The 8421-nt window shown below is 33.0% G+C and overlaps 1 long non-coding RNA gene and 1 pseudogene across 1 annotated transcript; both read right to left on the bottom strand.

Annotated features, from left to right (window-relative positions):
- Positions 1-465: 465 nt before the first annotated feature.
- On the bottom strand, positions 466-2855 carry LOC132739150 (uncharacterized). Its single transcript, XR_009626962.1, has 2 exons — positions 2231-2855; positions 466-1967 (listed from the first exon to the last, which is right to left on the bottom strand). It is a non-coding gene; the product is annotated as an uncharacterized LOC132739150 (long non-coding RNA).
- Positions 2856-4616: 1761 nt separating this feature from the next.
- LOC132739156 (uncharacterized) lies at positions 4617-6214 on the bottom strand (annotated as a pseudogene).
- Between the last annotated feature and the right edge of the window lie 2207 nt (positions 6215-8421).

Raw genomic sequence — 8421 nt, 5'->3', positions numbered from 1 at the left:
TGACAATCGTTAATTTAACTGTTAAGTTTGTATTTGTTAAAACATTATTTACTTATTTTACTATAAACGGTATGTATATCTAACTTTTTGTTCTTGTTACTATGCAAATACAAATAAGTAAATAAATATAAACAAAATTAAGAAACAAGATAATATCAAACATAGAGGGCTACATGTATTTTGGACTTGATGGGGTTTAAAATTAATAAACTTTGGCAATTGTCCAATAGCCCCCTTGCTACACAGCTTCTTAATTATACCCCACCAGAAAGGGGGGAGGGCTATAAAATTCAGGGATGTGATTGTCTAATAAAAATTCGCTCTGAAAATTGGCCTGGGGTTAAGGGGGCGGCCTGAGCCCCCTTACAGGGTCCAGATGGAGAACCAGGGGGCGTAGCCCCCGGAAGCTCTCAGACTTAAGGTATTTTAGAGTGTTCAAAAGTCATAAAAATACAGAATATCAAGTAAATTTTTATTAATTCAACTTTATTGTAATAACAAAAAAACAAAATTAAAAATAGAACATGTGACTACAAAGGAATGAACAAAACAATATCAAACATACTGTATAATGTTTCTTCTTATTATAAGTGACTGGACACATTGATAGTTTTCAGCTTAGAGAAGAGACTAGAATTAAATTTCTATAAATATAATGTAAAAAATTCTTTCAGTAAAAATACCCATAAAAATACAATGAAAATCCTGACTTTTTTCATTTAAAGTAATCTCAAAATAACCTCATAATAATCACATAAAAACTTTTGAATTCTGTACATTCTATTTCTGGATGAAAACATTTCTGGATAAAAACATAACATATACTTAATTGCTAAGAATTGTCACTTCTTTTTGTTGTGCATAAGAAATTATGTAAATTGGCTACTATCTAATAAAGTAATATTTAAGATGAAAAGGACCAAGTGCATAAATTAGTTTAAATATGGTTAAATTATTACAGTTTATGTTATCACAAAGAACTTATTTACATGACATGTATATATAACTTTTTTGGCGCAGATTTTGGATTTCTGTATAATATTCATAACACATAACATAACATCACTACTACTAATACTGTCTTTTGTCAACAAAATTATCACTATTTAACTATACACCTACAATATATTTAAAAAGGCATGACTAGTACAAAACAATAATCTCAGTTCATAACTGTTTAAGATAGATGTATAGATCAGTCAATGCATTTTTAGCACAATGAATGATACAATAACTTTAGTTCACAAGATACATTTGAATTCCACTACATGTATATATATATTATATTGATGATCACACAAATTTCATCATGTATTCAATCATAGTCTACAACTTCCTTTTTTTAACAGAACACAATGTATGTATATACACTATCACACAAATTTCATCATGTATTCAATCATAGTCTACAACTTCCTTTTTTTAACAGAACACAATACCTCGGAGACCCTTTTCCTTGCTTTTTTCAACTGCATATTGGTGTGACTTGCTTTAGCAGCTAATGCATTTTCATTTTGCACAATTTTCATTTTTTGTTTTGACAATGGTTTATCATGTGTAAGTTGATAACTTTCTTTTTTCTTTGCCTCATCTGCGTTTTTTTCCAACAACAACCCTCTGTATGTTGCACTCGCTTTGCTAAGATTTTTACATAACAAACCATTTACTTTGTCATGAAGGACATCTTCCCTTGAAAACATTTCAACAGCTGACTTTCCATTAGCTCTTAAATTATATTTTACAGTTTGTACAGCTGAATACAATTCCGTGCTAGTGTTGGCAGATTAAATACCTATGACATCCCCATGATATTGAAAGAACTTTCAACCATAGGACCATGAAAAATAGTACAAATCATAAGCGCCAGTCTGCTTAAAACTGGGTATTTCCCTTGTCTCTGAATAGAACTCCACCACTCATCTATCTTCAGGTTTGTACTTTGCAGCAACGACTCATCCACCTGAAATCTAATTAAAATAAATACTGGATTATAAACCTGAACTTTTCATCGTTAGAAAAATATTAACATATCAGAAACAAACTCATATATATTCCTAAACTAAATAAGATCAACTGAAATAAACAATTTTATTTTGCTACAAAGAAAATAAGCCTTGTCATCTTAATTATTCTCATTTCATTTGCTCTTCATATGTTCTTGCAATATACACTCGAATATTAAATTAATATTTTTACAATGTCATTTATAACAGATTAAAAATTTCTTCACCTGTGGACTTCTAAATCAAAGTCTTCACTTTCATTTTCTCCCATATTGTCAAATTGAACATGCTGTTTTATATGGAGGCTATTCGTTGCCAAAAATCCAGCCTTGTTGATCTGAGTTGAACAGTTTGTTAATGGAAAAAATACAATTGTATTTCTTTGTATGTAAACTCCAATGTTGCATACTTGGATTGAGTTTGCCGATTTAACATTGTAAACATGCATTTCAACAAAATACATTTTGTTAAACGACAAAACATTAACTGGTAGTAGCAATACCAAGTGTTCGAATACTCAAAACAGAAGTTACATTCTTAGCTTTACATTGTCGAATCATCATGATTCAGATCAGCATAATCCAGCTTTACACGTTTTTCAATAGGAGATAAAATAAGCTCCGCCCATTTTCCCGCCCACTAAATCATCGTAAATAAACGTATATTCCGCTCATTTTCGGTATTTACCGTCGCGTAGTTTCCGTTTATCATACCTTTTAGGTGTTTAGTTACTAAACATAATTCACTTGCATGATTGCCTACAATCAACATCAGCGGACTTTAAAGGAATATAGGCATATATGTTTTAAAACGTTGTAGACACCACATTTCCTGGAAAAAGAAACTTAAAAAACCCCCAAAACACCAGGTTACATACTGTCTGACAAGGAAGTGAAAAAGAAAAGACTATATTCTACGACAAATAAATTTTACTGATGGTATTTCAATTTGCATAGGAATGAGTAACATTTACAGTTAAGCTGCTACCTTACCACTTTCAAATTTTCAAGTCAATATCTGATAGAGATTTTGATATGACTAATTACTAATACAGACCAAATTCTGGCTGTTGTCTTTCCTAGTAGTACTATTATATTAGTAACCTTAATTCTAGCGTATGACTTGACAAGAAAAAAAACTTTTAACAATAGTGAAATTATAACCAAAGTTGTATGTACCCTTTCGTACATAATTTTTTTTATTTTTACCATATATTTTCCCATTTTTCCCATTTTGTTTTTCAATAAGTAACATTTAAATGAGTCCAAATGTATGTATGTTGATTATCAATTTATGTATACCTTGTTTATTTTATCTCTTAGAAAGCCATCACTTACAAAACTTAATAAATATTCTGTGTAGTATTTCATGTACATAAAAATAGTTCTCTGCTTTTGATCATATAGACAGCAAATCTAGGTAACAGCTAATGACAGCATGTATACACATATTTTAGAGGTGCTATTGATTCAGCACAATGCATAAAAAGACCTTAACCTACGCCAGCTTACATATATTTAACAATAAAAGGCTAAATCACATCCTATGACTCAAAATACCTCCCAATGGAGGTAAACAGAGTTGTCAGGATACACTGAATATTTATTTCAACATTAAAATGGGACAAAGTCACAAGTTTTGGTTATACAACGGAATTATCGATAGTAAACTTTGCATTGTTTCGTGGTTATACACTTGGTCAAAAATATGAGTTTTTCTACAACCCAACATAGTCCTTTAAAGAAAGAAGGCACAGGCTTATTGTTCAGTTCTCTTTATTCGTGTTGCCAAAAGTGCCTTCCATGTATCGCATTCTAGTACTATTTGCTGAAGGTAAAAAAAAAAGATATGCTTAAGAGTATTGCCGTGGCTCACAAAACCCTATCATTGATATCAATGAATAGTGATGTGTGTCATTATATATGGGAAACATTTCCTTATGTTATTTCACCAACTTTAGTTTTTGCATATTATTATGCTCATTATCAGTATATACGTTGTTACATTTTTACAGTATATCTTAACCAATTTTGCATTACTTGAATATCCTGTACTAGAATGCGTTTTAACAAAAATCAGAGGATGTTCAAAGTCAAGATTGATGTAACAGTTTCTATATAATTTGAAATATTTTTGTACCAGCAAGAGTTTACCTCTCTTTATATTTCTGCTTTCGTGAAATTGGCTCCGCCTATTAATTTTCGTCTATTTCCGTGATAATTCCATATATGGAAGTTGCAAAATCGTTTACAAATGTTAAATCGCGTTAGAATGTAAAAGGAAAGTGTGGTGTTGTAAACCTGAGTGTGTCAAGTTGATGCAGTAACATTCTCAACGTCATGATGCACAACATTAAACGTATTGTGTACGTTCTATCGTTTACATTTCTACATGTCGCAAATTTGAAGTTATACATTTATAAATACAGTTTGTAATTTATCTAAGTTGCATGTTAACAGCTTTCATTTTATCAAATCGAGATAATCAAAATGCTTAATACCAGTGCAGTATGTAGCTCTCGGATCGACAATTAGATTTTTACTAATCTGTTTAGTAGAACCGAAGTATGCATTGTCAAGTTTCAAAGGCTGGATTTTTGGCAACGAATAGCCTCTATAGTTTTAGCTTCTTCAAGGACTTTGTTGTTTGACTATGTCCATGGGCTTCAGGATCTAGTCCAGAGCTGTATCGGAGAACTGGATTTGACAATGGAAGTTTCATTTGTAGGTATTTCCCTGTCTCAATGTATGCTGTAGATGCGCATTTCAGAAACTCCACTACATGTTTTGATTTTCTTTCATTTTTAATGATGCTTTTACCTTTACCTACAAACATGTCACACTCATCTAGAAATTGTCCATTATCACTGTCTAAAGTCATTTCTTTCAAATGCTGTACATTCTTTCCCAACACAGCTTCTGGCTTTACGTAACATGAGAGGAAGTCTTTAAACAATTGCTGTTGCTTGTCATGTATGATATGAACAAGTGGTTCTTTGGATTGAAAAAGCTTCACATAACTTTTCAGTATGCTAAGTACAGCCACATAGAAATGTAAAATCAGTAAATTTTTTTGTTCTTGATACAGTACTCTTTCAACAATCAATTTCTTTCTTTTAATTCCATCTTCTGTCATCTTTTTTTTCCCCATGGTGGCCAGTATTGTGATAATTCGTTTTCTAGCATTCTCACTGACATTTCTTCTCTTAAAGATTTCTTCTATAACAGGTTTATATTCTTCATTGTCTTTCACAAAGGCATAATAAAACATAACATAAGCATCCCACATCTGAAGAGTTGAAAGTGATAAATCATAACATGACAGCCATCTATGGCTTATGAACTTCTCAGGCACAGAGAAACGCATTCCCAGCAACTGACATATCTCTTCAAGATATTGACGTAAGTCAACCGACCATTTGTGGTCTGTATGTATTTGTCCAAATAAACCTTCAACCCAGTACATGAAAGGTGAACAATTTTTTTTGTTGCATTGTGTAGATGGTGACATACATCACCGTCAATGTCCAACATGTGAGGAGCCTTTTCTTCTCGTATCCTTTTTTCCAGACCATTTTTGGAACCTCTCATGACTGCACAAGAATCCATCAATATGGAAACAAGATTTTTCCAGGGTATATCATTTTCTTCAAAAATATGTTCTAATGCTAGAATGCTAGATAAACTGAGTTTGTGTCAACTTTTACAACCTCAACTGCTGCTAAATGTTCACAAACAACTTTCTGCTTAGACTGGGAGAAATAATTGACCAACACTGTCAAAATATGTTTGTTGTTGTTGCTGGTTGATTCATCTATATTGAGAGAGAATGGTGAATGTCTTATTTCATTTATCGTTGTCTCATGAATTGTTTTCCTTAAGCCATATGTTAACTTGTAAGAGGCAGAAGTACGATCCATAGACAATCCATCTACAGCTTTTTTGTCTTTAGAAAGTTCCATGGTGAGTTTAATTATTTCTGGAACCATTGTCAATGATATTGAATGCTCTGCAACAAATCCCAATACCATGGCCTGAAAAAAACATTTTTTCAGCTAGAAATTCATTACATATATGTCTTGACCTTTTCGAGTACCTAGCTAAACACCGTTTTTCCAGTACATTACAGATTTAGCTCTGGGGAATCATTTTAACATTTCAGGTGAAAATAATTAATGTGTTTGAAAATCATCAAAATTCCTTTAATATCTATTGACAATATGGGCCAGCCAAATACACAAACATCCTTACACAGTGGCCATGAATCTAGAAATCAAATATCGTTCAGACAATGGTACAGCAAGAAATGCCTTATAGGTTAACTCAAAGTGGCCAGGAGTCCTCAGAGAATGAAAATGCTGGTCTCATTCCATACAATTGTACAGCAAGACTTGTTTCACAATGCCCATGAATCATCTAACATAAATCAAGTAGGCAATAACATTTCTGAACAGGTTCAACCAGGCCAGAACTTGAGAGATATTGTAGAAAATTGCATAAAGTATTGCAAAACAAATGATATCAGCAATCCCGTTGAAAAATTCAAGAACAGATAGTAACTGGGAGGCCTTTAGAACTAGAAGATGCCAGCTCATCAATTGAAGGGGAAACTAATTCCATTTACATAGACAGGGATAGAGTTATGGAAACAGGTATGGAGGAAATCAGTAGCATTTCACATTCAATGTGTTAAATTGTTAAAAAAATCTAAATCAATCTTACTTAAACTGTTCAGCTTTTTCTGTCATATCAAAAATACAAGGGCAGGCTAAAATGTGTACGAATGTACAACTGATATCAATTTAAAATCCTGTTTTCATTCACAAAACATGAATATATTCCATAAGGCTATTTCGCGAAACCAAAATTGAAAATGCGGTACTTTTTCTTTCTCATTGCCAACTTCTAGATTGGGAATATTTTTGGGGGACAAAAATCATAGTTTGGTTGGGGAGTGGGGCCAATATTTCGACCCGTGGGATTGGGGAAAAAAGGCCTGAATTTGGTCATATTCAACTCAAATTTGACATATGGATATGTCAAAGGAATGTGCAAGTCGAGCTAGAATTTGGTCATGGTTCGATTATTTTTGGCAGATTTACGTCCCTTTCACTTTGAAAATAATATGAAATTATCAGTTTCCGCTCATTCCTGTTGCTGTTTGCCAAAAACACTTTACATTTGACACTAACCTTTAAATGAAACTAAAGAATTTTATAAACCTGTTGCTTGTTTTTAAAAAGAAAAATACTTTTAAGACCTATTCCTTAAGGTGAGCGATTTTGGGCCATCATGGCCCTTTTGTTTTACATGATTTTGACAAAACTTAGTTACTATGTTGTCTTGATTAAATCTTTTAGGATTCATACCAGGGGGTCAAAAACTAGGTCATGAGGTCAATAAGATAGCACGCCTGTTTGTTTTTGCAGGTGTCATAATGAGCGATATAGTGGCCGTGGCCTCTTGTTCTTCATTCAGAAACATGTTTCTTTGATTTGAGATGCAGATGTATTGGGTAGTTCTTATTTATTAATTTATAACAGTTTCAAGTGGGGTAAATTGACATGATCATACTTATCATGTTTTACAAGTACTTTGCATGGTTGCAATTAGATCTTTGTATTGTTTCAGTCGAGGAAAGGGAAGGACCCGAGTCGTGATATGAATATCCAAGTGGGATGGCAGAATTTTTCGTACCGAGAAAAGCGCTACAAACTGGTTAAAGGAACAAGAGAATGGCCAGATTCTGGCCCAACACAACTGAAACTTAAAATCAATGCCACATTCGAGCAGATCGAAAGCACCCTCAAGAACCATTTCTTCCATGGCCAAAGAAGCCCGATTGGGCATGAAAAAAAGTTTTATTTCTCTGTTAGCACATTTAAAGGAGAAGAAATAAATAAATCGCTAACTCTGGGAGAGTTTATTAATTCAAAAGACACAAAGACAAGGATATACCTTCTGTCAAAACCGGTACGCTTTACTTTTCTTTTCTTGTTATTAGCTCACTTGTTCTTAAAATGGGTCATGTCCACAAAGGTCAAGGTCACAGTGACTTTGAAATGAGCCCAAAATGGCTATTTTGTGCTTGTTAAAACTCTCACACTTTTGTTTTTGTCCCCCACCTTTTCGAAGAAAAAAGGGAGATATAGAAATGGGCTCCGTCCGTCTGTCCTAAGAAAAAATGGAAAAAACAACAGATTGATTCGTTTCATCTACAATCAAGTAAATCCCTTACTATAATGATATGTGTATTACGATTTTTTCAAGAATGAACAATTTGTTTTGTTTTGTAATTATCCCCCGCCGAAAACTTTTCATCACCCTATGTTGCATTCCTAGTTCCTGTCACATCATTACTTGATCATTGAAAACCTAGTTTTCGTCGCATTGCGGTGCTTCTTGTTTGTTAAGTTGAA

The sequence above is a fragment of the Ruditapes philippinarum genome, unplaced genomic scaffold, assembly GCF_026571515.1.
Source record: "Ruditapes philippinarum isolate M1 unplaced genomic scaffold, ASM2657151v2 ctg15000_1_1_1_1, whole genome shotgun sequence".
In the NCBI taxonomy this organism is placed as follows: Eukaryota; Metazoa; Mollusca; class Bivalvia; order Venerida; family Veneridae; genus Ruditapes; species Ruditapes philippinarum.
Note: the sequence above shows the minus strand (reverse complement) of the source record. Positions and strands in the feature narration are given on the sequence as shown.